Here is a 21,721-nt window from a genome sequence, read left to right as displayed (position 1 = left end):
TATTTGCTCCATTTCTACCCACTGCAGCTTTAACAGTTTTGTTCCTAGAGTGTGCGGTGAGCAACGGTTTGGCCAAAACAGGACACCACACACTAATGCTGGGCATACAATGTACGATTTTAGCTCGTATCTGACTCGAATTTTGAGCGGCACAACTCATTTTAGAGTCTGACCGAATTTCAGCTTCGTTTGCCGTGCAATGTACAGGGGGGATCGATGACCCGATTCCATTCAAGAATAACAAGAGTCGCGACTAAAAAAAAAACGGAAATCTCGCAAAATTTCTCACAATCAAATATGACTTTAGTGTAAACAATTACGGCGGACGACGGGCAGGAAGATTTAGCGATTTTGTACTACTTTGTATTGAAAATTCATAAAGTATGGAAGGATGAAGTCATGGAGAAACGTTAAAGAAACACTTGCGTTGTTGCCACTAATTAACAAGTTGGTCCATCAAAAATGACGATTGTCGGGAAGAGGGAATCAGGCCCAAAATCGGCTTGATTCTCGTGTAGTGTGTACCCGGCATAACAGGATGTCATTCCTATGTCATAAACAAGAAGGGAAAGACAAGTCACCGAACCCTGTCATGAAGGTCAAACTAATCCATAACTTATTACAGCGTGTGCCACCCTCTCACCAAAGTGAACCAGTAGTTTCTTTGACTAAAGATCAACAAAAGCTATTTACTGTCACTCGTCAATTAGTTCAGAGCTAAATCCATTAGTCTGGTCTGTCTGCACCGATTGCAGTGGAGCTGAGAAATAATAATAATAGGCAGCTAGCTATGATTCACCTGTCACTTTGCAACAATCACTGGCCTTTTCTTCCGTGCAGCTTAACCAACAACAAAAAGCCCCCCATCAATATACTCTAATTAGATGTTGTGCTGAATAAGTCCCAAATAAAGGTTGCAGGGAATATTCAATAACAACCACAAGAGACACAGCGTGGGGTCTTGTTCACAAAGGACATGTCAACAGCGGTTAAAAATCCAGACAATTCTCCTGACAATATAAAATTACCTTTCTCAAACAGCAGATGTAATTTGGCGAGATATGAACAATTTGCCCGGATCTATTAAGACTTTTTAACAAAAGCACACACCCACAGAGGGATTCATAATAAAACTCAAATTACATGCAAAAAGGGATATCACCACCATCCAAACCAATAGAAATTCAATTGGCGCTCTTGGATCCATGCGTCATCAAAATCAGCATAGATGTTGGGATAGATGAAAGCAGCTGAATAGATTGACGGTTTAAATGTGACCCTACATAAATGGGATCCTATAAATCAGGGATTCCTAACCAGGGCTACATCTGCAGTTGCAAAGGGAAACATGAACAGATTGTGTTGTACATGAGCGACACAAGGTGACAACATGCTGATGCTTAGCAGGACAGGGGATCACCAAAGTCAGGGCTCATCTTCTGGGAACCATGAATGTTTCACGGTAGTCCATCTAATAGATGTTGAGATATTTAAGTCTGGAACAAAGTGGCGGACCGACCGGTCGTCATCAGCGGGCTACCTCCGGGACTGAAAAGTGAAGCCAATGCAGAAGTGCCTTAAACTCTGACCATTCTTTCTAATAGCCAGCAGTGGGCGACTTCTCTGGCTGCAAAAATAAATCTGATTGTATAGAAGTCTATGAGAAAATGAGCCTACTTCTCACTTGATGTATTACCTCAGTAAACATTGTAAACATGAGTTTATGGTATCCTCTTTCCTGACTTTTAAAAGAGATCTTAAACAACTTCTCTTGACAGAGTACAATAATATGTAAATGAGGTGTACAGTGTATGAAAGCAGCGCAAAGATTTGTTATTGTCATCCTGTTTTTTTTTTGTTTGTTCTTTTTTCCTTCCTATCTTTTTATCTCTAGCATTTCTTGTTTGGAAATAGTATTCTCTTCTTTCTTTTAGATATATTTATGTCTGTAAATTGTAATACAGCTGTCTTTTTTCAGTGTAAGGTGGGTTCCTTTTACAAGCCTTTTTTTTTTTAACCCACCTATGCATTTATTTATGTTATTGTATATCTCTTCTCTTTTGTTTTATTTTATTATATGCGCAAATAAAGATATAAACAATTAAAGAACTATGGTCTCAATCACTAGTTTCAAGTCTTCAATACAGCATGATATTCACTTAGTAAATTATGGTCAAATTTACAATAAAGCAAGGTATGCTTTAGGGCGTGGCTACCTTGTGACTGACAAGTTGTTATCAAGGTGTTTTGTCTGGTCTGGGAGTTGTCCATATTTTCTTCTTACAACTTTAACTTTAAGACTTTCACAGTGTGTTTTCAGTTCGTGAAAGTTAATTGTAACACTCTAAAAATATCTTCTTCAGCGTTGTACTTAGCTCCACCCTCTCGTGTCACTTCTGGGTGCAAAAAAACAAGATGACGACGGCCAAAAACCAAGATGGCGATAGGTAAAATGACGAACTCGCGGCTTCAAAACAGTAGTCCACAAACCAATGGGTGTCACGGTGACTACGTCCACTTCTTATATACAGCCTATGGTCGTCATTACCATCTCTATAGAGCCTGCCTAAAAAATAAATAAGGAGAGACCAAACTAAAACCCTGACAACATTGTAAAAATATCCATTTTTTAACACTTTTTCAACATGTAGTGTTGATGAAAGGGTATCCGAGGCCAAACAAGGTTGGGAACCACTGCTCTTTATATTACTGACATGTATAATTCAGACTGGAATCGATGTTCACTCTTGACTTTGAGTTTTAAACTGTGTCTCACAGTATATATTGAATGGATGCGCTTGGATTCTTTTCACCCTGTATAACTGAAGACCACGAGGCTCATTAGAGAGTGTATCATGCCAGTTTGGGTTTGAGACGGGCAGAGATAGCAACTACTTTTTTTTCAAAAGAATGTAGCTATGTTTTTATTGTTATTATTGTTGTTGGGTGATTTGTAAGGCCAAAGACGGACATGCAGCAGATGTGTACATGATACATCAGAAACATCAGGATGCAAGACTATGGAGTGAAATTTGTCTCAAAATGGTCACAAAGGTGTATTACATGATCTACAAATGAAAAATAAGATGTGTGCAACAATTTGTGCATAATTTTGGGGGGTCACATATGCGTGTTCCAATCCACACATGAATACCGATCAATTTGAACACATGTAAAACAGTTTTATAAAAGGCACACATCACAACCTGAAAAATATTTATATTTCACGTAAAGATTTTTAACCTTCAACTTCACAGATCTGATAGTTTTCGCTTTAGAAAAACTTGCTGTGTTGCCGGATCAGGTTACATTTGCATGTGGAGTTTTGAGGGTATTTTCATGGTCTCCAGTTCCACACAGATCCACTGAAAACTGTTTTACATGCGTTTGTCAAACTGATTGGTATTTGCGTGTGGATCGGAACACGCATTTGTGAGTGCTCAAAATAAGGCACGAATCGTTGTACAAATCTTATTTTTCATTTGTAGATTATGTAATACACATTTGTGACCTATTTTGAGACTAATTTCACTCCATACAAGACAAGCAAGATGGTTGCATATTAAGTCTCATTCACGCTTAATATTTAAACTAAAATTTGTATAAAAATACCCCTCTAACTGGCATGCATAGGCCCTGGATGAGCACGCAGAGCTAATCCGGGTTAAGTCATCACTACCTCCACTTGGCCCAGCTTGTTTTTTGGTATGAGGAAGGCTTTGAGCAGAAGCTCTCTAATAATCAGCCCCTGCCACGGCACTAATTCTCCCTCTCATCTCGTCTCTGTTGCTGCAGAGAAAACGAGGGGCCAGGGGTTCAGGCAGGAGTGAAGACACTCCACAGAGGAGAGTGATTAAGGGTTATGCTGTTCTTGGGAACACGCCTCGTCTCAGCGGCCTCGATGAAGTCTTCATAGTGAGAAATCGCCAAACAGACATCATACATGTCCAGGTGTGTATGTCTGTAGTGCATCAGTTAATCAGTTAAAATGAGAAAGGAATAATGGAGAAAGGAATTTAACAATAACTGCAGGCAATGTAATAAAGTCTCATAACTAGAAATTAACAGGCTTTCCACTCTTCAATATTCTATTATTCATAATATCATTCTTCAAATATCTGCAGTGTGTGTGCCCATCTTAATAATGTTTGTATAAAAAGGAGTATGGAAACAGTCTTTTTATATTAGAAAGGTTCATTTCAGCGGCAGATGAGCAATACATAATTCAACTAAAATGTCCAAGCTTTCTCTCTGTAAAACTAATTATGCAGACGCAAAATACGTCTAACCAGCAGCGGTTAAGTTGACTTTGAGGTACCATGTATTCTTCTGAGAATGCTCCAAGTTGTATCAATGTTTGTGCCTTTTTCTCCTGTACAACCAGGGAAGCCCGGGGGTCCCTTTATGAATGATGCACACGGCTTAATTCGTATTCAGTTGAGGGTTCAATCGCTAAGCAGGCAAGACTTCTTCAGGGGGAAATAATTCCTATTAGTGATGTTGCATTAATACACCACCTTCAGTCATTTCTTTAAAGCTCAAGAAACTGATTTCGCCTCGCTGATGTAAACTCCCTGCAGTGACAGACAGCGATGGTTTAATTATCCTCAATGAATGCCTTCATGTCTCACGTTTGCGGGCTGCAGAAAACGTTTATTCGTTTGTTTGTTTTTTGGAGTGGAAGGTGCATTGTTTACCCGTTTTGCCGAACCATTAAATTGGTTTTGGGATCATTAAAATGTTTGAATATGACTTGTTTTCAAAGAGCGACTAGATGTTTGGGTAATTGGTTGCACAGCATCTGCAGCATTACTTAGCACTGTAGCAATTTATTCCACCGACTGCGAGATTCAAACAACCATGCAGTCAACACGGATCTGGAAAGGAAGTACAAGTGAACGCGAATTCTTTGAACGAACCGCACAATAAATCATTCAGAGGTCCGATTCTACGAGAGTGTCGGTCATACTTGGATGAGCAGAAAATGAACACAATTCCTTGAATGACTTCTTTCTAAAATCATTTTTTTTAATATTGCTTTTCTCTTTAAGGTGAGCTCTTAAAGCATATTGTCAACAAACTCATCAAAGCAGCACCGGTGATGATACAAGCCTTGTGAAAGAGAGAGAAATCTAGAGCAAGAAGATACCGGTGCCACAAAAAGGCGTGCTTCATCTTGAATATGGTTTTCCACTCCACAAATTGGACAATTCTTCTTGTTGAAGCTTCATTTCCCTGGACTGTGTCTATGCACTCAGCTGTTCAGTCCTGAAATCTTCTACCTGCGAGCTCCCCGTAGGCAATCCCACGGGAGTGTGCACGCGCACATAGGAGTGCACGCGCACCTACATGCACAGACACACGCAGATCTAAAGCTGCAAAACAGCTGAAAGTCTCAAATTTTAGCCCTGCAATTGATCTGGCTACCTCTTTGAAGAAGCCTGCCCAGAGTCTACTGACCTAACACCGCTAAATGAAGCAGGGCCTTCAAACCTTTCTCTCAGTTTGCTCTCCGTCCTTTTTCCTTTTTCAGTTGCTGAAGCTCTTAAAACAATCAATGCCAAGAAAGCAACAAGAGAAGATCACTTAACTCATTTTCTTTCTGAAAATCTCTTCTCCTTTAATCACTGACTGTATTTATACTGCTATCATCCCAAAAAGTCTGCAAAGCAGCTCATGTGGAGATACATAACTGTCAGCTCAAAGTCATTTTTTTGTCATTAAATCATTGAAATCATCTCCCTGCTGCCTCCTCATCACTTCATCTGCATTTGGGTCTGAACAATTCCCAGAACAACTAAAGTAGATTTCTATGTCATTATCATTATTATTTATTTTGATTTCATTTTTTCTCTGTACTCAGGTCTCACTTGTAAAATGGATCTCAATCTCAAAGTAACTTCCCGATTAAATAATGTAGAGATGCGCCAGATAAGATGACATTCGTCAATGGCAGTGGCTGTTGTTTATCTGTTGTGTTGCATCAATTTTGCGCTGTTTTAATGTTGTGTTGGTATTTGCGGTCGGTCTCGGACAACAGTAACCAGCTGCTGATTTCGGAGAAGAAGCCACTGGCTGGACACGACTCTGGCATGATGGCGCAACACAGTCTCGCAGCAGTTTGCGAAATAGTCACAAAATTAAATCTATTTGATTTGTGTACATACTGACACGAATTCCCTTTTTTTCGTGACGCTCAGCACGACTTTCAACAACACGTGACACACGTGTCACTTTCTGATCCAGTCTTTCCAAATTAAAACTATTTAGTAAGGTTTAGGAATAGATTGACTTGGTTAGGATTAGGCGACAACACTACTTAGTTAGTTTTAGGAAAAGATCGTGGTTTGGGTTAAAATAACTCTGGAAGTGCCGTCACTTAATTACGGAAGTTACTTGGCCAATAAATCAACCTTGACACGAACACCAGTCTCCTGGGCGAAGTCCTGTGTTTTTTGACCCCCCCATCCAGCCTGACCTCCTCCCTTCACGCCGTTCACCGCTCTTTTTATTATTATCCCGGTTCACAATAACGTGGATTACATACGAATTGATTTCGTGCTGACCATCATGAAAAAAAATTGACATTTGGGTCTATGTACACGAAATCAATACATTCAATTTCGTGACTATTTCACAAACTGCTGTGCGACTGGGCTGGATGGTAGGTGAAAGAAAGAAAAAGTCGACTGTGTGGGAGTATTACATGGTCTTGGAGAAAGATCAGCGACAAGGACGTTGTTATTTTCAACAAAAAATTAAGCAGTCAATGCTTACAATATTTATTAAAACAATCACTGTGGTCTGGATGGGAATGAACCTTGTGTGTGTGTAATGTGTCACTAGAAGCCGGATGAGGGGTGACGCCGCGCCCAGTATGTTACAGTGGGAACATCTTCCATGCCATGCAGCCTGTGCATTAGTCCAGCAAAAAACAAAATAAACAAAAACATCGGTATCGGACAAATTGTCATTTCAAACATCGGTATCGGCCCAGAATTTCACAATTGGTCCATCCCTAAAATAAAGTACATATAGCAGCAATTTGAAACAGGTGGTGTATTGGTTGTTCTTTTAGAGGTTGATGTTGATAATATGATAACTAAAAAATATGAAAATGTCTTCTCTCCCTTTGTATCGCACCAAGTACCACAGGTTGAAAGATGAGAGGACAGCTTCCAGACGTGCTGATGCGTGTGACACCATGTGTGAGGAAAATCTAGGCTATGATAGGGACGCCTTGCTTTTTGAGCACAGCACGGTGCAGAGACACATTCTCTCTCTTCCGCTCCCAGTACATTTTCTTCTGGAGGCATGTGAACCGGACTTCATAATGCAGTCCCCAAAAGAGAGCCCACCCCTGCATTTACTTCGAAAGGCACGCACACAACTTTGTAGAATATACACTGATCAGCCATAACATTAAGGCCACTGACAGGTGAAGTGAATAACATTGAATATCTCGTTACAATTGCACCTGGCAGTGGGGGGGATATATTAGACAGCAAGTGAACATTTTGAACTTTGAACTTTGTGTTGGAAGCAGAAAAAATGGGCAAGCGTAAGGATGTGAGCGACTTTGACAAGGGCCTAATTGTGATGGCTAGACGACTGGGTCAGAGCATCTCCAAAACTGCAGCTCTTGTGGGATGTTCCCGGTCTGCAGTGGTCAGGACCTACCAAAAGTGGTCCAAGGAAGGAAAACCTGTCAACCGGCGACAGTGTCAGACCCAAGGCTCATTGATGCACGTGGGGAGTGAAGGCTGGCCCGTGTTGTCTAATGCAATAGGAGGGATACTGGAGCTCAAATTGCTGAAAAAGTTAATGCTGGTTCCAAAAGAAAGATGTCAGAACACACAGTGCATCGCAGTTTGTTGCGTATGGGGCTGCGTAGCCGCAGGCCGGTCAGGGCGCCCATGCTGACCTAATGTTATGGCTGATCAGTGTATATCTGTGCTGTAATTTTAGAGCTGCAACTTTAGAACTGTGCTTTGCACAAGGCCCATAACTGAGAAATAAATACCAGAGCTCCAACCGGCATTTCCATCAAAAACAAATACTTCTGCACACTTGAATGGTGAGTTTGTGTGTGTGTATGTGATGTCATTAGCTATCCAGGGTTACACTGATGTGGGCGGAAAGCAGCCTCCCACACAGAGTGAGGCATTTGATGCTGTCCGTGGTGCTGAAAGAGAGCCTGCTCTGAACAGAACAAAAGCACCAATGCACTCCCAATGGTGAGCTCTCTGCCGTGAGTCTTCATTAGCATGCCAATTATCTCCCTAAGATTATTGTTACAAATTAGGCTGATTGATCACAGAAAAGTAAGAAAAATGTCCACGGAATGCACTTGACAAGTCAATATTTGTACTTGTCAAGCTATTTCAAGGATGGTGGGTAGTTAGATCGGATGATATAATTGCCAAAAGGTGGGCTCAGATAGCCTCCACGGTTGGGTGAGCCATCGTTTCGAGGAAACAAACACATGCGGGCGTTCACACAACGACACACTTTTTGCTCAGGGTGCTTGTTTCTGTGTTCAACTTTGGCTTATTCTGACTGCAGGCTTTACACTAGCCCCCACCAGACCCGCTATAAAAATTGAAATTGGCTCTGTGCAAATGGAAATGCCGAAGGGAGTCTGAGTCGAATAAGTGTCAAGGGACATTCATAGTTTGGCACTGACAGCTTGTGTGATATTGAGAGGTCAGAGCAACTGAGACGACGGGCAAGCAAGAGAGCGAGAGGGAGAAGGGAGGGAGGGAGGTCAGAGAAAGCCAACAAGACAGAGTGTGTGTGTGTGTAAGAGAGGGAGAGAGGGAGTAAGAGAAGTCAAAGAAAACAAGTGAGCAAGAGGGAGTAAGAAATAAAGACACATGGAGAGGAGGTGAACCGAAGAAATATAGCTATCATTCCCAGAGATAATAGGAGCACAAAAACATCAATACAGACAATTCTGTCCTATTGTAACCTGCCAATTCGAATAAACACTCAGGTGTGTAAGGACGAGTCGAAGAGGAAGCTGATGCTGCTACTTGAAGAAAACCAGTGTTGATAATCTGAACATTTTAAACAGTTAACAGCGAAAAGATTTGAGTTTATAATTCAACTGTTATTCTGACCAAAATAAAAGAGAGGGGGTACGGGGGGGTTGTTAGGCCAGAGACATGCAGCTGACTCACCACTTTAGCATAGAATATCCATGGGCTTAAGTCTGCACAGGGGGTGGATTTAAAAATAACTGTGACTAGTTTGTTCAAAACGCCGTGTTGTGGTGTTTCCCTGTTCCTCACTGAGGTAGGAAATAACGCTCTATGCAAGAATGTGAATTTAAATCTAAGAGCTAATCTGACAATGTCCTATTCAACTGTGTTTAATGTGCATAATTATCCAGATTTGAGCCACTGTGCAAGTATTTATAGTACAGACCTCAAGTCAATCTATATGTTATTTTCTGCATGAGAAATCATCCTTGGTGTGAAAAGGCTTTCAGTGTGGTAAATCTGTACAGTGTGGATAGTGATGCAACAGTGCACAACATGAGCAAAGTTACCCATCTGGCAGGAGGTTAAGGTCCATCAGGACCAAAACCTCACACCACAAAAACAGTTTTTCCCCATGGCAGTGGGGCTCTCCAACAGCCCATCCGCCCCCTGACTGTCTCTCCCTCACACACACACTACTGCCCCCCCCTGCCGACACTGACTCTTGTTTCCATACCGATTAGGTTTTTGGTAATTGTTCTTCTCTTGATTTGCAGGCCTTGGTAAGACAATTGCATGTATTTATGTATGTATGTATGTACAGTATGTATGTATATATATATATATATACACACATATATATATATATATATATATATATATATATATATAACCAGGGGTAAAAGTAGGCCTGTACGGTCCGGTACTTCTTACCACTAAAAGATTCAGTGCCAGTACGTGGTACCTGGAAGAGGTGACTGCCAAAACCCACATACACCAACCCATCACGATCGCATTTCCAAACAAGGAAACACATCCGCTTATGTTAGGTCAAGACACAGTAAGTTACAACCACCAAGGAGGTTATGTTTTTGGCTCCATTTGTCTGTTTGTTTGTTTGTACACGCATAATGTTTCACCTTCATTAACATTGCGAGGCATTTGTACTGCATTCATGGTGGTGTCGGAATAATCCGAAAAATGACATCCCGACTGCTTAGGGACTAAGGATGAAAATTAGCACTCTTGCTAGCTCATGCATGTTTACATCCTGTATTTTATACTGATGTTCATTAACATGCTCCGTCCCTGTCAAATAAATACATAAATTATATGAAATCAATAAAAATTCATGTAAACGCCGCCTCAAGTATGAACAACATCAACACAAAAACAGCTGACGTGTTGTTTAAGCAATAAATACAACACATTTTCTTTGTAGCGTTCATGTTGTTTCCACATTACGACTTAAAGCTCACGAACACACCCAAGTTGGAAAAATGACGTCCCAACTTCGGGAAATGGGACCATCTGAGGAACATGTGAACGCACCATTGTCTGCGCTCTCCGAGTGCCATTCTAGTTTTTTTCTAAATAGCTTTTGAATTGTTCCAGTGTCAGTTTGTTTGTGCTCAGCAATGACCTGGCAAACGTCAACTTCTGCTGCAGCTGACTGTCTGATATTTAGTGCTGTGGGATTTTGGCAGGCAGTCGTTTCTTGCAAAAATCGCCCAAGTAAAATGATAAATCGTGATGCTTCAAGATGTTCAGTTTCACTCCAACAACACGGACAGCAGGTCAAACTATACAGCCTCTGCGACTCTGCTGGCATAGCGATGTGCATGCTCATCTTTACTTCCTAAACACACACAGGATTTGTAAACAATGAATTTAGCGTTAATTTTCTTCTAATTTAAAACGAAAGTTTGTCAAACATCCAGAAATTATTCTTAAAATACGTAATTTGCTATACAATATGTTGTGTTTCTAATTGCTTTCTACATCATACAGGCATTCAAAAATTTAATGTGTGCGTTCAGGGATTCGTGAAGCTGGGAGTGGGAGGAGAACAACATGAAGCAATGAAGGGTGTGGTAGTAATACCGGCAAGAACTTCAATCTACCTTCTCCCCTGTGTAAAACTATGGCGTATAATTACAACTGGTTGCAACTGAAACGAAAATAATTGCAAGGTTATTTCCGTAATGCGCTTTGTAATTCTTTCTTGCAGTTGCCCTACGGCTGTGTGACAGCATATATACTCATGAGACATGATTTCTTTGGGCTGCGCACATGGGCATAGAAGCTAAAGTGGTTTGATAATTGGAACACATGGGGACGAGCTCTTACTAGGAACTAGCGCTAGAGCTGTTACTAGGAATCCCAGCAGTCATAGAAACCAACACTGAGGGCTGTAATGAAAATGTTCCCTCTTACTGTTTTTTTCCCCCCCTGCCTGCCTTTTCTCCTCCTCTTCAGAGTGCACCTTGGCAACCTTAGGGGAGAGAGCTCTTTTGACAGCTACCACAGGTTATTACTTTCATGACCAGGGGCAACCAGACCTCCAGAGAGTCCATTAGCAACTAGAAGAGCAGTTGACTTCTGTAACAGGCTAGCGGAGACTTTCAACTTTAAAAGTGGATGGAAATCGAATCAGGTGCTTATTATCCATCAAAACTTGACAGTATGTGCAAACTAGGATCAATTAGGTGTCACATTCAGGGCTTTGTGAGGACGCTGATTGGTGTCACAGTTTGTTTGTGCAAAGAGCTTTTGTCACTAAGTGCAAATCAATACATACTCCAAAACAAGACTGTGAAGATGCATTGTATTTTTTTCCAAAGGAATGTAGAGGATAAAGGCCTGGCTAGAATCCTTTGCAAAAAAGGTTGTTTTTTTGGCTTTCTGTGAAAAAAGAACATTAAAGGTGGTGAATTCGATATCCAGTGCAGTAATATAGCAGCAAACAACTATTTGCTATGTAAAGATTAGGGCTGTCAAAGTTAATGTTATAATAACCAATTAACTAATTAAACGCAATTTGTGATTTTTAGGTTTGTCGCAGGCTCAGTTTTAAAGCTAGAGTGAAGATATGGGCATCATATGAAACTACAAAACTTAAGAAATCCATTGGTTCCAACCCCGCAAAGGAGGCTAAATAACGCTCCAAAACTTGCACTAAATTTTGGCGAGAAAAAACTGGCATTGCCATTTCAAAGGGGTCCCTTGACCTCTGACCTCAAGATATATGAATGAAAATGAGTTCTATGGGTACCCACGAGTCTCCCCTTTACAGACATGACCACTTTGTGATAATCACATGTAGTTTGGGGCAAGTCTTAGTCAAGTATGTCATCATGTTGAGAGCCGTTGAGAGGCAACAGAAACGCTCCCAATCCCGTATTTAGCTCCTTTAAATAAATTTTTTACTAAATTCCTGATTTTAAAATTACCTTTTATTTTTATTGTCATTGTGAAATAAACACATTTTAATTATTAAAATGACAATTTAACCAGATACAGTTTAATGCTGTTCTGCAGTGGAGAGGGTAACTTTATATGAGTAGCATTAAACCTGCAGTAGGCAGAATATTTTTGGCATAGTTGGGCAAAAATTCCATAATAACCTTTCAACATATTGTAATTCAAGTGTTCTGAGAGAAAACTAGACTTCTGCACCTCCTCATGGCTCTGTTTTCAGGCTTTAAAAATCTAGCCCATGACAGGAGACTTTGGCCAATCACAGGTCATTTCAGAGAGAGAGCGTTCCTATTGGCTCAATTGATATTCTGTTACTGATCTCAACATGGGTCACTGCTCAGAGACGGCAGGGTCCAGCTCGGCTCTGATTGGTTGTTTTCCTCAGGTCTGTGAAATCTTGCAGATGCCATTAAGAGCACCGGAGGACACAGAGGCACAACATTTTTTTTTCAGATTACCTGTCTCATGCACTTCTGTCAGGATATAGTGACCGTTTTATAAAAATCACTTTTTTTTTTAATCACATTTGCTTCAACCTGCCTACCCTAGCTTTAACAGCACGTCCAGAAAACCTTTGAATCCTTCTGTTTTTCACTCTCTTACACCATTTATTCTCCATCTCTCCCCCGCTGTCCCTAATTATGTGAGTCCTGTTCTCCCTTTATCTCTTTCTCTCTCCCTCTCTTGCACCGCAATTCCTTGTGTCTGGCTCTACAGATAAGATGAAGGAGATAAAGGACGTAGATGCTATCTGGAGATAAGGCTGAGATGGGGCTGAGATAAAGAAGTAACGGCAGATACAGAGAGGAGGGGAGAGAGAGAACAAAAGCTTAAAAACTTCCCTTCACTGAAAAACGCCCTTGACCTGTGTGCCCAGTAAGCAGATAGCTAAATCTGCCTCACTGTTTGTGTTCATGTGAGGCAAAAAAACAAAAGAAAACTCCAGATTCAGCCAAATGTGCTTAGTTTACATTGTTCTCTATCTGGACTTTATTCGGGCCGTTTTATTTCCACTAGCATAATAGCTGTGGCTCTCAGAGGAACACACCTCATCTATTAAAATCAGTCTGTCATTTCCAACTACAAACACCCCGAATGGACGCTGCAACTTCATTTTCGTGCGCACTTCTTTCCTGTTTCCTGAGTGTTAGTGTGTGTGTGTACATGCATGCGTGTGATGAATAACACGTAATCTCAGACATTTATAAACGCCTTCCACACTGGCGATCAGACAGATGTGACGTGACAGAGATTGGATTTGAAGGCGGCAGAATGAGCCGATTTCGTAACATCTAGAATACACTGGAGGGAGAACAGGACCGGAGACAGACAGCTGTCAGACGAACAGCAAACGAAGTGAATTGGAATTTGGCCCTGTAATCATAGCTTTGGGCTTAGCAGCAGTAGAGACTCATGCATTTCATTACTTGTCAGATAATGAGTCTCCTGAATATGCCCTTTCACCACAGACACACCGGCTCATTGACGAGCAGACATGGAAAAGAGGGCTACATTGTTCTCAGCATGTCTTGAAAATATGTTTTCCTTTAAAAAAAAATCACCTGTGAATGCAAAAAGGTTGAATTCTTTTGTGCGTGGATATAATGGTTAAGTTCTGTAACAAAGTTAAGTTTCACCTTTTTTGTAACCTGACCTGCCAGATGGAATCAGTCGTTGGAAACTGTTTGGGCAGGAACTTTCAAAAAAAATACTTGGCAGGTGATTGGATGAACCATCTGTCAATCAAACTCTTGCCGAAGCCAGTTGGGAGAAAAGCAAAAATATCTTTTCCAATGAGAAAATCCTTCAGTGCCGTTCTTTGCTTTTCTTTCAATGAAGAAGAACTACTCTCCAGATCTGATAGAACTGACGCGACTGCAGCATCTACAAGGGTTGGAAATTAACATCTGTGTCCACCTGCCACTGTGGCTGGTGGCTGTAAGAATCGTGCAAGGTAACCCTTTTCATTGGTATGCAGTAAAAGTCACTGAATAACCAGTTTTTAGAGCCCTTAACTTAACAGAAAATGTAAATATAACCGTTACTAGAATCACATAAAACCAAACTATATTAAACTTGAAATGAGAAAAATCTAAAATATTCCAAAAAATAAGAAAAATATATTTCTGCAGTTTACTATTTTGCTGTTTCTTTTTGCATAATCTGCAAACATACATGCAGACGTGCAGCGAGAGCACACAGGGAAAAAGATCCCTGAATATCAATTAATTAATATCAATTTTGAATTCGAACATATCATCACATTTCGATCAGTTAAAGTTACAGTACCTTTATAGGAGTAGCCAATAAGATGTGTACCTTGTTTTAAAGTAATTTTAAATTATTTAGTATTATTATTTATATTTATTTGTTTGCATTTCAGAAAATGTTTTACTTTACACCCAAAACTGTAATATGGCACTTAAATGCATAAAATGGGTTTAGTTTTGACACATATTATATACTGGAAAAACAAAGTTTGGAAACTTGTGTTTGGTGGATTATTTCTCTGTTGTCACAATGCTAATGGTCATTGTAATTTACATCGTTGGAAAGCCTGTTTATTTACCTTCGCAATGATGTCCAACTTGTAAGGATCATGCATTTGTGGGATGAGCAGCACAGCTGATTATGTGGGTAACGCCCAAGCAAAATATGCCAAAATGCTCAGCCAATGGTAAACAGTGTATTCTCATAAGGCTACCAGGAAGCCTGCAATGACTGCCTTTCACCATCAGGCCCGTTTGCGCTGGTGTCGACAACACAGACAATGGAACCTGAACATGTGGACGAATGTCATGTTCAGTGATGAGTCCAGGTTCTGTCTGCGAAAGTTGGATGGCAGGGTCAAAGTATGGAGACGACGTGGAGAACGCTATGCTGATTGTTGCACCGATGGAGTATCAGCTTTTGGTGGGGGCAGTGTCATGGTGTGGGGGGGGGGGGGGGGGGGGGGGGGGCGGCATCTCCCTCACTGGCAAAACAAGGCTTGTCATCATTGAAGGCCATCTCAATGCAGTGAGATATCGGGATGAGATTCTGCAGCCAGTGGCGATCCCATATCTCCACAATCTGGGACCTAACTTCATCCTCCAAGATGACAACGCTCGCCCCCACAGAGCCAGGGTTATCACAGACTACCTCCACAATGTGGGAGTAGAGAGAATGGAACGGCCTGCCAAGAGTCCAGACCTCAACCCAATTCAACACTTGTGGGATCAGCTTGGGCGTGCTGTACGTGTTAGAGTGACCAACACAACCACACTGGCTGACCTGCAATGAATCCTGGTTGAGGAATGGAACGCCATCCCACAGCAACATGTGACCAGGTTGGTGACCAGCATGAGGAGGAGGTGCCAGGCTGTTGTGGCTGCGTATGGATCTTCCACCGCTACTGAGGCTCCTGACATATTGTATTAAATGAATAAAGTGTAAAATTGCCAATATGTCGTGTTTGTTCCTTGTTACTGATAGAGAGTTCAATCATCCAATCCACCAAACAACTCAAAACAAGAGTCAATACCAACAGGAGAATACACTGTTTACCATTGACGGAGCATTTTGGCAAATTTTTCTTGGGCGCTACCCACATAATCAGCTGTGCTGCTCATCCCACAAATGCATGATCCTTACAAGTTGGACATCATTGCGAAGGTAAATAAACAGGCTTTCCAACGATGTAAAATACAATGACAATTAGCATTGTAACAACAGAAAAATAATCCATCAAACACAAGTTTCCGAACTTTGTTTTTCCAGTTTATATTGATTTTTCATAAAAGGAGACTAATTAGTTATTCATTTTAAGAGACCTGTCTTATTATTTTTTATTTTGTATATTTACTATTGCTCTAATAATAAAGCCAAAGTATTTCTTATCCGATTAATCAATGGAATAATCGGTAGAATACTCGATTACTAAAATGACCGATAGCTGCAGTCCAATCAGCAATAGTTTGAGCTCGAGCAGTGATGACTGAGCGTTTTATGATTCTTTGCAAAAGAAAAATAAAGAATTGAGGTCATCTATATTGGCAAGGCCACAAGAGAATGGTGAGTTTTACCAAATGGCTGCGTGTCTGAGGTGGGATTATGGGTTTTGTTTTTTACAGGGCCATTAAATCTCTTCCCTGTTCCTGTCATTCACCTCTATCTGACAGATTCTGTTGTTACTGATGACCTCAGTCTGTCACGATGACTGAAAATAACAATAATTCACAAAATAATATGACGATGACAATGACTAACAGCCTTTTCTTTGCCCTTGTAACGCCCTTCAACAGATTTGACAATAACAGAATTCCAAATGTTTTTTCCAACACACAAAAAGACATCTTTGCTTTGCAAGCAGTGTAATTAGAAACAAGGATTTAGCTGCAAGGCTTCGTTCAAATATGTCACTTTTTTTCAGACTTGGTGTGGAAATACTTGCAGACAGCAATCTCAACCGGAAACACATGACCTGATGATCTTATCAGAGGAGCATGGAGCTCGATAAGTACACCTGCTTTATCTCAAAAACTATTCATGAGGAAATTCAAAGGAAAGATCAACACGTGATACTGAAAGTCCTTTTCTTTCAATGTACAGTACAATGTGTTACTGGCCACTACCGACATTAACAGATTCTCACTTCCCTTTCACATGCCGCCCTAGCTTCACAGCGATATACACCTAAGATACAGTGCTGCTTCACAGTGAAATATAGGCTAAAAGAAATACAGAATAACTGGACTCAGAAACTTGGCCATCTCCACTGCAAAACTGCAAACAAACACATTATTCCAGCAATTTCATCCTGCTGTGTGCTCTGCACCCACACACCTCTTGTGTTTCCTGAACCCTTTAAAACCCACTTCCAGGTGCACCGCAGGTCAATATAGCACAGCTTACAGGATGCAAAGACACACACACACACAAACACACACACAAGAAAAAAAAGTTGTCAGACAGCACAGCCTCCCTCAATTGTAGTTTGTGTTCTGCCTACTGGAAACATCCAAATGAAATTGGAGATGAGTGAAACAACAGTCATAAAAATGCCACAGTTTTTAACATCCCATTAAGGGTTGTGAGGCAGAGTAAAACCGTGCACTGATTACTGCTTTGTCAGGGAGATGCATGCAGGGTCTGAGTGATGAGAGAGATTACATAAGTGTTACATTGGAAACTTTTTTCGAAAAGGGCAGGCACTTTCAAAAAATACTCTGCAGGTGATCGGATGAATCATCTGTCAATCAAACTCTTGCCGAAACCAGTCGGGAGAAGAGAGAAAACATTGTTTTCAGTGCCGTTCTTTGTTCTTTTTTTCAATGAAGAAATACTCTCCAGTGCTGATATAACTGATGCTATTGCAGCATCTACGCTAACCTCTTTAGGAGCTGCCATAATTATACAGTGGTTGCATAGATAAAATGTGACCTAGAGCCGGTTGCAGCGCACTGCCACATGGGTAGGGCTGGGTGGAGACAATCAAATATCACGATATTTTTGAGCAAATATCTCAATATCAATATTGCAACGATATTGGAGGGCTGACCATTGGTGCTTTTACAAAATATTTAGATTTTTGATAAATAATCATCAGTAATGTGGATATAATGGCTAAGTGGGTAAAGGCAATTAATAGAACAGCTTGAACAGTCTGGTAAGTTCCGAAAATTACATCCCTTTGCTGTAACGCAGCCTTGGAAACTAGGAAAAGACAACTCTTATGCCATATTATGATATCCAAAATTTTTACGATATCTAGACTCATATCACAATATTGATAATAATGTTGGAATTGTTGGAAGCCAAAAATCTTAATTGAAAATAAAATTGGATTAATTGTCCAGCCCTACAGGACGCTGATTGGTCCGTGCTCTGGCCTGCCTGGCACAAACGCATTACTTGAAACCTGACAAGATGGATGTTTCGTGTGATATGTGATCCCGCGATTTATGCGATGATCTTGTGACATTGCGAGAATCCAGCTGCCATGCAAGGTAAATGAAGAGGCAGGGACTGTTTTGAAAGACAACAGTGACAAATGTGATTAATGAGATGAGTCTCAGGTTCGGCTATGGCCCACGAAAACAAATCACACCTTCAGTGACTCCTATATGATGTAGTGAAGGCATACAATAGTCCTTCAGGTTCAGGTGACTTTATTTGTACCCGTAGATAGATTTGTTTTGCAGCAAAAATAGAGGATGACATCCTTAGATTAAGACCATTGAGCTGAAGCCACTTAAGCAACCTCTGCTGTGATTTCACGTTCTTACACATATAAAGTTGACTTGTATGCCCAATCTCTTTCTGATTCTGATCCCCATCTTAGTACCATGTGAGCAGGATGTATGTGCCATGTGCTTGACCGAACATGCCATCTATGAGTATAACCATCTGAACCTCATCAGCTCCCCCTCACGCTCCAAACACTCGCTCAGCGTATGTCCCCTATATGCTGTGGCACATGCTCCACTTCCTGCACCGCTGCCTCTTTACTCATCCCATCTCTCCTCTCCCTCCTCTAGTTCTTCACTTCACACACAAACTTTGAGCCTGTCACTCAGTATGCGTATTGCAAATCTGTGTGCATAGTCCTTCTATGTGTGTGTGTGTGTGTGTATAAGTTACTGGGCCTGTTACCTTTAGAAGTGTTGGACCAAAAGCTAAAGTCTACACCAGACTTTTCCTATTTACACAACAAAGAAATGGGGGAAACTGAGAGGGTGAATGAGACGGTTAAAAAAAGAGACGCACCGAGAGAGAGAAATTTAAATCATCAACATATGAGTCCTAATTTGCATTTGCAATAAATATGAGTACTTGCATCTGGCAGCTATGAAAAGACTTTTTTGCTGGGAAGAAAATGAGAAAACCTGCATTAATTCACAGTAGTACAAAGATTTTACACAACAAAAAAATATCAAAAAAATCTTGTGCACCTGGTGTGAAAAGCCATTTTTATATTCATTCTATCAATAATTACATCAATCTCAGTTTGAGTGTGGCACCCTCCGGCACAGATAGAGATTTGTACTTAACAGAACTGCTGTTGCTAAGCAGAAGACCCCCAAATCGATTGATTTCTGACATGTCACTTCTCATTCTGTCTAGCATGGCTAACATTAAGTTGTCAGTCAGTTACATCAATCTGGTTTATGAAGACTGTAACTGTTTAAACCAGTCCAACATCTGTTTAATTCATTTATTAGAAAAAACACAATGTTTCCTCATTAGTTCCACACAGGCAGCAGTTCCCGCTCTATCAACTGTTTTGTCTTCTAAATGCCTCCCTCGCCCAATCAGGATACATATATTGACTATTAAGATGTGCTGCTGGTTTCACCCCTTTCACCAACAAAACAAGACTCGGTTAAACCCGAGTATATGTCTGGTCCGTGTATGGTCAGAAGTACTCAGTGGTCATGTCTATAATGTTAAATCCAGCAGTACATGTCCACCAGGTGTGGCGAGGACACTAGGGGACGCACTGCTCCACTCAACTGGCCGTGCAAGTGGTGACGTACCCGATCGTAGAATGCACGCAATTGGTCCCTGGTTGTCTGCTTGCCATTTGAAACATGAAACAACATGGCTGCCTGCTTAACTTTCTGTCATTCCGTCTAAACAATCCACCAAAATCTACTTCTGAAAACATTTGCAGTGAGAAATAGGCAATGCCACTGCTGAGTCTCGTTTCAATTTAGAACTAGTTTGCCTAGTTTGAAAGCTTGGTCCAAGTTTCTTGAGCCGGATGCGTCGTGCTGGACGGGCTCATTTGCGTAAGGGACAGTTTGGCTGACCAATCGTGTAACTTCATCACTCAGTCAGTCACTCAGTGACAGACTTTTGCGTTTTGTAGGGCTGGCCCTCTGTGGTCCAGCCAAAGAGCAAACTGCCAAGACTAAATCATCACATGAACAGAGATTCTGTTGAGACAATAATGAAGGCGGGGATCAATCAGAGGTCTGGGGCTTGTCGAGTCAAAGTGTCTTAGAAACCTCTTAACAGCAAAATGTGAAGAGTCCTTAAGGTCGAGGCCAAACACATACTGTAGCTGGCTCCACTTAGTGAATACAATAATTCTCTGCAACAGGAAATGGTAGCTGGCACTGTGAATCCCACTGGAAATTAACTCCACAGACCTGCAGCTCTATGCAGATCTTAACCACTTTTCTGGTGCCAGGCTGTGTGGTTGAGTCCCAATGGCTCAAATGTGTGTTGTTTGTTTTGGAGTCTAGTTCCTGTCCTAGCTTTAAAGGTAAGGGTGGACCTAATAACAGTAAAAGTCTTACTCTAAAGACAACACAACCTGGGCCTTGGACGCTGGTCAAAACTGATGGGGGGGACCCCTTAAATATTTACCAAGTGGACCCTGGACAAGCTGTTTTATGTTTTATGATGGCAAGAGATTTGCTTGAGACTTCAGCAAATGTCAGGGCGAATCATCTTTGCGACATCAATAAAACATAGCAAAGCAATGCTTTAAAAACCTCCACGGTCCATCCTGTCACGATTCAGTAGGCTATGTCTCTGGGATGCCCCACTCTAAGTCCACTAATGCACACAAACATGCACGCAACAGACAAATCTGAGAAAGACATACCTGATTTGAGTTCCTGTGATCACACCACATCTCGCCCTTTAGTCAAATTCACTCACACCTACACAGAAAAGAGAAGGAAGGTGTTAGATCCATAAAGTACACAATGTAAAACAATTCATAACATCTACATAGAAACAAATGCAGAGTCAGCCAACTGCAGCGCAATCATCTTCTCACTTATTTGTGAATATGAGCGTAATTCATAATCTCATTCTCAGATAATATCCTATCAGACTCCCACATTTCCTGTCAGTCTCCATTATACTGTTCAGTGATGCATACAGTACTGTAGCTGCCCAGTGCCCTACAAACATCTGAGTTTGTCTTGTGCAAAGATGGAGAGTAGCCTTATACTGTATGAGAATATACTGGTGAATCCTGGGTGATATTATTCAGATACCGTGCCTCTATGATAATTTTTATCTTGGCTGGGAAATTGGCATAATTAGTCTGATTGATTTGAGTTTTATCTGATTCAAATCATATTTTCTGGACCAAAGCTGAACCCTTTTAGACACAGCACACTGGACACTGTGAGAGAAATGTTGCACCGTTGTGTTAAACAACTGTTGCAACACGCTGTTAAAGACCTTCGTTGTGCATAAAGGCCAAACCTGCATCATTACCTTTTCTGAATAGACACAAAGAGAGGTGTCTTTCT

At 41.0% G+C, this 21,721-nt stretch overlaps 1 protein-coding gene across 2 annotated transcripts in view; it reads right to left on the bottom strand.

Annotated features, from left to right (window-relative positions):
• The window catches only part of LOC141773910 (protocadherin-15-like), a 316,265-nt gene that overhangs the window by 255,887 nt on the left and 38,657 nt on the right, over positions 1-21,721 (bottom strand). For both annotated transcript variants that reach the window (XM_074646072.1, XM_074646070.1), the window contains exon 2: positions 21,061-21,118. The gene's annotated coding sequence lies outside the window, so the exon portion shown is untranslated. The remainder of the gene's footprint in view (positions 1-21,060; positions 21,119-21,721) is intronic.

The sequence above is a fragment of the Sebastes fasciatus genome, chromosome 9 (assembly GCF_043250625.1).
Source record: "Sebastes fasciatus isolate fSebFas1 chromosome 9, fSebFas1.pri, whole genome shotgun sequence".
Lineage (NCBI taxonomy): Eukaryota > Metazoa > Chordata > Actinopteri > Perciformes > Sebastidae > Sebastes > Sebastes fasciatus.
The sequence above is the reverse complement of the archived record's forward strand: the minus strand, read 5'-3'. Positions and strand labels throughout refer to the sequence as shown.